General features: G+C 44.0%; 1 pseudogene across 1 annotated transcript; it reads right to left on the bottom strand.

Annotated features, from left to right (window-relative positions):
- Positions 1-7673: 7673 nt before the first annotated feature.
- LOC309850250 (calmodulin-1 pseudogene) lies at positions 7674-8723 on the bottom strand (annotated as a pseudogene). The gene has a single exon. The product of its transcript is annotated as a calmodulin-1 pseudogene (transcript).
- Positions 8724-8995: the final 272 nt, after the last annotated feature.

Below are 8995 nucleotides of genomic sequence, written 5' to 3'. Positions count from 1 at the left end.
CCTTAGGTCAGTTTCTAATGGTTTGTCTATTAATTAGATTTTTTTTTTCTTTTCTACATCATCCTTCCAATCAAACCTAAGCACCTGGTGCATATCAAGTACTTTTACTTTGTTACTGTAAAAAGCCACCAGTAAAGGTGTCCTGCTTGTACTCTGCTAATCACCAGACTGTTGGCGTCAGTGCAGACACTGTCCACAGAGAGCGTCCAGAGTGAGCTGATCAGAACCTTGTGGCTGGGAGCCACGGCCACCAAGGCCAAGGGCAAGACTGATCAACACACAACATTGTATCCTAGTAAATGTGATTTTCAAAGTGACTAGAATAAACACAGCTGCTAGGAGCCAGGCAGCCTATGAGAACAGTAACACATTTTCTAGAATATTTCCTTTTCATTGAGGTCAATACCAGTCAGTTACCCAGGAAAAGTTTTAGGTCCGTTGAGGGAAGTGCTGACCAGTCCCATGGTACCGGCTTCACATGGGAAGTGTGAATCCAACAGAGCTGACTTTCACTGTGGTAGCCATCTGGGGGATCAGCAGCCCTCACAAGGGTCTCTGCCAACTTGGGGACAACGTCTCTCTCCTCTGGAATGACCTCCATGGAGACAAAGTCCCCCAGTTGACAGGATTGGTAGGTTTCCCTTGACAAGTCCTTGTATATCTTTATGACTTAAGTCTCGGGGTTTCTGAGCAAGAGAAAAGCCCTTTTCAGTATTGAACATGATCACAAGAGGGTTCTGTTAAATCCAACATGGGACCCTGCCTCAGACCCAAACTCTTAGCCTGATAAACTTAAGTTCAAAAGGAGACATTCCCTTCCGTGCTTGCTTGCCAGGGTCCTTCTAATTCTTTTTTTTCCCCCCTCTAAATTCAATTAACCAACATATAATACATTATTAGTTTCAGATATAGAGTTCAGCAATTCATCAGTTGTGTATAACACCCAGTGTTCATTGCATCACGTGCCCTCCTTAATGCCTATCACCCAAATACCAGCTCTGCCACTGCCTCCTTCCAACAAAGCTCAGTTTTTTCTTAGAGTTAAGAGTCTCTCATGGTTTATCTCCTTCTCTGATTTCTTCCCATTCAGTTTCCCTCCATTCCCCTACGATCCTCTGTTTTGCTTCTTATATTCCACATATGAGTGAAACCATAGGCTAATTGTCTTTCTCTGATTGACTTACTTTGTCTCAGCACAATTTCCTCCAGTTCCATCGACATCGATATGAATGGTAAGTATTCATCCTTTCAGGTGGCTGAGTAATATACCACTGTATATATGGACCACATCTTCTTTATCCATTCATCTGTCATTGGACATCTGGGCTCTTTCCATAGTTTGGCTATTGTGGACATTGCTTCTATTAACATTGGGGTACACGTGCACCTTTGGATCACTACATTTGTATCTTTTTGGTAAATACCCAGTAGTGTGATTGCTGGGTCATAGGGTAGCTCTATTTTAACTTCTTGAGGAACCTCCATACTGTTTGCCAGAGTGGCTGCACCAACTTACATTCCCACCAACAGTGTAGAGGGGTTCCCCTTTCTCGCCATCCTCGCCAACATCTGTCATTTCCAGACTTGTTAATTTTAGTCATTCTGACTGGTGTGAAGTGGTATCTCATTGTGGTTTTGATTTGTATTTTCCTGATGCCGAGTGGTGTGGAGCATTTTTTCATGTGTCTGTTGGCCATCTGGATGTCTTCTTTAGAGAAATGTCTGCTCAGATCTTCTGCCCATTTCTTGACTGGATTGCTTGTTTTTTTAGGTGAGTTTGATAAGTTCTTTACAGATCTTAGATATGTCCTTTGATATGTCCTTTGCAAATATCTTCTCCCATTCCATAGGTTGCCTTTTAGTTTTGTTGACTGTTTCCTTTGCTGTGCAGAAGATTTTTATCTTGATGCAGTCCCAACAGTTCATTTTTACCGTTCTTTCCCTTGCCTTTGGAGACATGTCTACCAAGAAGTTGCTGCAGCTGAGGTCAGAGAGGTTGCTGCCTGTATTCTCCTCTAGGATTTTAATGGATTTCTGTCTCACATTTAGGATTTATCCATTTTGAGTGTATCTTTGTATTTGCTGTAAGGGAATGGTCCAGTTTCATTCTTCTACATATGGCCATCCAATTTCCCCAGGACCATTTGTTGAAGAGACGGTCTGTTTTCCACTGAATCTTCTCGCCTGCTTTCTCAAAGATCAGTTGACCCTAGAGGTGGTGATCCATTCCCAGGTTCTCTGTTCTCTTCCATTGATCTGTGTGTCTGTTTTTGTGCCAGTACCATACTGTCTTGATGATGACAGCTTTGTAATAAAGCTTGAAGTCCGGAATTGTGATGCCCCAGCTTTGGTTTTCTTTTTCAACCTTCCTTCCCTGATCTCAGGGTCATGAGTTCAGTCCCACGCTGGCCATAGAGCCATAGAGGTTACTTAAAAAAAAAAAAAAAAAAAAAAGGAGGAAGAAGAAGAAAGAGAGGAGAAGGGCATGCCATTCTAAATATTCCCTTTGTGCCCTAGGGGCCTGGGTAGATTATCAGCACCATCAGCTTCACCTGAGATCCAAATAAGAAGGACTAGTTTTCCTCATGTTGAGATGGGAAAAAGGGGGTTGGTCTCTTTTCCTGTGTTTGTACTTACCAGCCTAAGTCCCTTTGTGTTTGGCTGTTTCCCAGTCCCTAGTGCATCTACTTACTGTCCACCCTGCTGCCTGCCTAGGACATTCTCTATCCCATGATCTCCGTCATGATCTTGACCAGTTAAGCCTTTCCAGCTCTGCAGCCTGTGCATGGAAAGGGATTCTTGGAGGCAGGATGTGGTCTAGGACATAAAGTGGCTCTGGAAAACCCACTGAAGAACAGAACTGTTTCTACAGGGTCGCATCCAGCCCCGTTCAGGAGTTAGTTGAACGCAGGGAGGGACAGAGGCAGGAGGAGCTCAGACAAGAGATGGCAGCGAAAGAGAGGAGGTTTCTGTTTAGTTCTCAAATTCCTGAGTTTTGAGACTGGCCAGAGGCCTATTAGCCATTATGAAAACTTAGATCTATCTGAAAAGTACAGAGAAAGAAACTCTGAAAGAAAAAGAGGAAGAGGTCTTTCCTCTTGCTTTCAGCGGGAAGAACTAAGCCTAGTATTTTTAATTTGTATTTGCCCTTTCAGTAGGAATATTCAACATGTTTTCCTCTCCCTCTACATGAATGAGTTAAGATCCGATTCTCAGATTAGAGAGGGATCTGGAAGGAAGATTCCATCCAGGCCCCTGCCTTCTGGCAGCTGAGTGTCCAAATCATTTAGGACCAGCTATCTGATCACCTCCGATGATCTCCCAGGATGGAGATGTCACCCGTTTCTGTTGATGGCACCTTTCTGTGTTCTTGCAGCCTGATAGGTCCAAAGCTCTCCTTTTTGCTGATGTGAAGTCCTTCCTGCTATAAATTAAGGATCATATAAATAATATGATTAATCTATCATCATACCTAAAAGATTCCTTACTATCTTCACAGGGTCAAGATGTGCACGCATTGTCTCCCTTGAGGACAAGCGTCAGTGGCATCACTTAGCACTTCTCTGGTCAGTGTGACTACACACAATTCACTAATACACACAATGCAGGCTTTGGAGAAGGCCACTTAAACCCTACATCATCTCCACAACCCATTTAACACTCTCATCTGCCTTTTAATAATGTTTTCACTAGAATGGATGAGGCCATTCCTTTAATCATTCTGAATCTGCTTTCGTCATTTAAGAAATCACACTTCCTCACAGGATTAGTATACTATCTAAAAATCATTTTCACGTGTGTCTATCTTACCTTGCTAGAGCTCCAGGAAAGTATCAGCCTCTGTGCTGTTTGATGGCTTCCATGATGCCTACTAGTAAGGACGAGCCTACCTGCAGCGGGGAAGGGGATTCCATCGAGATTTCGGCTCCATCCAGAAAAAACTTCCTAACAACTGGAACCAGCAGCCAGCTGGGAATGTCTCCAGAACCAGGGAGCCCTCTCAATGGCCAGAGGTATTTAGGGAGAGACTAGCAGACGGCCTCATGGTGATGCTGTCTGAGGAAATCCAACTGAGCAGGACATTTCATTCACTGGCTGCTTTGCGGAGAGCTGGGGACTAGTCTTTTGACTCTGAGAGGGAAACAGAAGTAATGTACTGAGATCGAGGTCATGAGGCCCAGCGTTTCGACCAAGTTCCTGGCCCTGCTTCCTTAGCCCTGAGGAGAGGTGAAACTAATGTCAAGGTTCCCTGGAAGGTCTCAGATAATGGAGAAGCAAGAATGCACAGTTAAATAAACAGTTGGTTTATTAGACTAGACTGCTAATCCTCCCACAGCAAGGAGAAGTGGAGAATGGGAGAAAGACACATTGCTCTCGCATTATAAAGTTTTGTTACAGCGCGCTTAGACAACCAGTGGGTCGGCAAACGCTAGGGAACAAAACTGGAAAAATGGTTTGGCCTCCCCTTGTGGCTGTGTGGATGTGACTTCGCTGGGAAGCAATCTCTCCCTCTCACGTGCAGCCCGGATTTCTTCTCTCTTGTCCACCCTGCTGCCTGTGCAGAGCTAGAAAACTGCAAAGACCCGGATGCAGGTTTTCAAATCTTACTCTCACGTCTGGAGAGAGAATGCACTGGGCATGTGGTAGGGAAAAACACATTTCAGAAATGTCCCTTTGGGCATTCTCCTAAGCCAGTTGTTCACGGCAGCGGTGAGGGGGGGCCTTTGGCAGGTCAGCGGCCAGGCAGATGCTATGTCCAGAAAGCACAAGGAACAGTGCCGTTTTATGGACCCCCGGAACCCCAGACTCACAAACAGCTCATCTAACCTTTCAACCTTTCATCGTTTTGTTGCTTGCAATTTTTATACTTTACATTTCATTATTCTTCATAATGGGAAAAAATTGAAGAGGAGAGACTACAATTTTAATATGCAGATGCTAACGCTAGCCCATATTCATGCAGTGCTTTTTAATTTCCAAGGGTGCCAGAGGCCTTTCCAGAAAAGATCTATTACTGAGACTGTGCTGCACAGCTTTGCAATTCCGTAGCCCAGGAACACCGTATCCTGGTTCTGTGAACAGAAGGCTGACTTTCCCCAAGAGAACCACAGGGCCCATAAGATGTATCTCCTGGGACAGGCCAAACAGAATTTGGAAACTAGGGGTGCGGACTCTCATGGCACAAAACACTGGCCAGAGTTTGGTCTTTAAACCTGAAGGATACTGAAAAAAATGTAAAGTGCTTATTAACTGGGCTGGTTTTTAACAGTGGCTAATTTGGTTCAATTAGGACGTGTAACTTTGCTGCATCTTTCAAAACGTAACTTCCCTATCCCCAAATTAGCCAGAGTTCAGGCATTAGTCATAAAATATATATGAATACTTATAAGAGACTCAGTTATACCAAAAGGAAAAAAAATCAGCTGAGCTCCAAATCTTCACATAAGTTCTATGAACTTGAGAAGCCTTCTTTTATATTCAGAAAGGAAATTTCAGTAGCTCAGGATGAAAGAACCAGAAAGGAAAGAAAGGGAGGGAAAAAGCCAGTCTTGCAAAATATCCTCTGTTTCCCCACACTCACTCAACAGGCTATATCATAAGCACAGACCTGCCAGAGAATTCAGTGAAAATCACCTCAACCCCAAACTTCTCAGGCCTCTTTGTTCGAGGCACACCATTGCAGAGATCTCCGTATTCCACTCTGACAAGAAGAAGCCTAAAATATCCCACTGTTCACCAAGCTCTAGAAGAAAAGAGGGTCCCCTGGTTCTCTGAAAACACATACACATCACCACTGCTTGTTGCACTCCTATGGAAATCACTACACAATCCACCAAAAGAGCTTTTAGTCATGGACCCTCCAAAATGGACTTCCAGGTTGCTGTGCTAAACACACCGTCACAGGAAGAGAACATCATTGCTGCAGAAAGACTTTTATGCACTAGAACGCAAGCTCGGGAGAGATTGCACTTTCTATGGTTTTCCTCTTTTTCCTGCCACAGCTGTTTGGTGAACACCTGGAACAGAGGTCAGCAAACCCATAGCTGGGAAGCCACATCCAGCAGGTGCCCTTGTTGTTGTTGTATGGCTCATAAGCAATTTACATTTTCAAATAGTTGAAAGTGCAACTTTTAAGTAATATTGTGATACATGACAATTAACTGAAATTCAAATTTCAGCATCCATTCATGAAGTTTCATTGGAACCTAGCCACACTCATTTGTCTACATTTTATGAGCAGGTCCAGGGCAGTTTTTCCATGCTACAGGGGCAGAATTAAGTAGTTGTTGATGTAGGAAAGAATGTTAGAATGTCTCAAGAATCTTTGGTGCCTAAAGGTGGTTTTCTTAAAGTCTGAGGACAGAACCCGTGGGCAGAAAGAGCTTCACTGGGGTCATGAGGAGTGGCTCATTATATCTTTTCAAATTGGGAGGGGGTTAGGGATAGCATAAGTCTCTAAAGAATTTTGGAAATTTTCCAGGACCTTGAGAGGGCTAGCTATTGTTGGGAAAAAGTCATTTATTACTGTCTAATAAAACCCTACTCATGAGATCCTTCAGATGTGTATCGTGGGCTATATGCTTGGGGGATGATTGCCAACATGTATCTTGGAAGGTTTAGAAATAAAGGAAATTTCTAAAGGAATTTTTTTTAAGATTTTATTTATTTAAGAGAGAGAGAGATCACAAGTAGGCAGAGAGGCAGGCAGAGGGGGAGGGGGAAGCAGGCTCCCTGCTGAGCAGAGAGCCCGATGCATGCGGGGCTCAATCCCAGGACCCTGAGATCATGACCTGGGCCAAAGGCAGAAGCTTACCCCACTGAGCCACCCAGGCACCCCTCTAAAGGAATTTTTATATGTTAAATTAGACTTACAGGATCCTGGGGCTGGGGATGGGCAGTTGGGCTAGGATCTTTTGCCCTTCGCAAAGTATTAACATCAAGGCAGTTGAGTCCCTAGAGGAATGTCACTCTGTTTCAAGGACTTGTCAATGGGCTGTAGGTAGTAAGGAAATTTACTAATTTTTCTTCTACTTTTGTTTCCCACATTAGTTGTGACAGAGACTATATAGCTCATAAAGCCTATCTGGCCCTTCACAGAAAAAGGCTGCTGCCCCTTAGCCTAGAAGATACTGTTTCAAAATAGACACTCAATTTTTTTTTTTTTAAGTTAATGGTCTTTTTTTATTGGGGGAAAAAAAAAAAGACTAGCATTTACAACTTGGAATGGACGTAAATTGTAATTCCTTGATCAGCAATGTTGATGCCTGTGCTGAAGTCCACAGCCCCAGCCTACTCTGCTGCTGGCTCCAAGTCATGGTTGAGGAGGTTTTAAAAACAGAGAGTCCAAAGATGCTCCCTTGGTAAAGGTTTTTTTGTTGTTGTTGTTTTAAATTTGTGTGAATGGTGACAGCCTGACACCCATGTCACTCCAGGACAACGCGGACAACGCTAAACCGACATGTGAGGCATGCCACCCAGATGAGCGTCATGGTCACCAAGGATGGGGGCACCCAGAAGTACGAGAGGGCCGTCCTGCTAAGTGGGGCTACGTCTAGACAGCTTATCCTTCACCCATTTCTCTGCACAGCATCCTGAGGTAAACCAATTTAAAATGTTTGTTTTCAGTAAACCAGCTATGACAATTTTATACTAACAAATTGAACTAGAAGCCATTTGAAGAAGTTTTAAATTTTTTTCATTTTTCGTTTTTAATACAAATGCCTGACTGTGCTCAATTGTCAAGCTGCATGCATGAACAACTGGTCAGCCCAGTGTATTAATCATGAGCAAATGGAACTGCGAGGAGTCCACTAGGTGCTTCCTTATCATTAAGGTAGGACAAGTATTTATGTCGTAAAACGGATGTGTAGCTTGATCTTTAGGGGACAGGACCACCAACCAATACATGCAGATTTTGTGTGTGTGGACAGAAGGTACTTTTGACATTCAGTTTTGCTATATAGAAACAGAATGAGTAAATGAACTTTTTTTTTTTTTTTTTTGCAAGAGGTAAGTAAAAGATTCAATTTGATTCTTCTAGAAGGGGGGGAAAGGAGTTGAAAGTAGGCCTTCATTTGGCAGTCATCATCTGTACGAATTCTTCATAGTTTACTTGCCCGTCTCCATCAATATCTGCTTCTCTGATCATTTCATCTACTTCTTCATCTGTTAGTTTCTCCCCTAAGTTGGTCATGACATGACAAAGCTCTGCCGCACTGATGTAACCGTTGCCATCCTTGTCAAAGACTCGGAATGCCTTGCGAATTTCTTCTTCGCTGTCTGCATCTTTCATTTTTCTAGCCATCATAGTCAAGAATTCCGGGATGTCAATGGTGCCATTACCGTCAGCATCCACCTCGTTGATCATATCCTGCAATTCGGCTTCTGTTGGGTTCTGACCCAGTGACCTCATGACAGTTCCAAGTTCCTTTGTTGTGATGGTGCCGTCGCCATCTTTGTCAAATAGGGAGAAAGCTTCCTTGAACTCAGCGATCTGTTCTTCCGTGAGCTGATCAGCCATGGTGCGAGCTAAGGGAAGAAGAGCAGAGGGAGCGAGGGTGGCTGCACCAGCGCAGGGGCTGTGACGGCGGGGGGTGCCTCCGCTGCTGTAGCTGCTGCTGCTAAGGCGCGAGGTGCGCTCAGCGCTGTGCCGCTGCCGCCGCCAGACTATAAGTAACGGCGCCGCGCCCGCGAGGCTCCCAGCACCACTGCTGAAGTGCCGGGCTGCACCCCGACACTCAAATTTTTGTTGAATAAATACAGCCACCATATCCAAGTGTCTCAACGCCCTTACTCATCCCTTCTGAGCAACAGCCCATAACTGTCATAGACCACTAGCTGAGGATACTACCAGTGGAGTCAACAGAGTTATTAGGCTGCCATTCCACTGAAGCTCATGCAGAAAAGTTTCTAAAATAAAACATTCTTTTGGAGTTATAAAACTAAAGGTGAATCTTTAGAGTGTCACTTGTATCTGCTTTGGTTCTTTCTCTTG

This window comes from Mustela nivalis (genome assembly GCF_964662115.1).
Source record: "Mustela nivalis genome assembly, chromosome: 16".
Taxonomy (NCBI): Eukaryota; Metazoa; Chordata; class Mammalia; order Carnivora; family Mustelidae; genus Mustela; species Mustela nivalis.
Note: the sequence above shows the minus strand (reverse complement) of the source record. Positions and strands in the feature narration are given on the sequence as shown.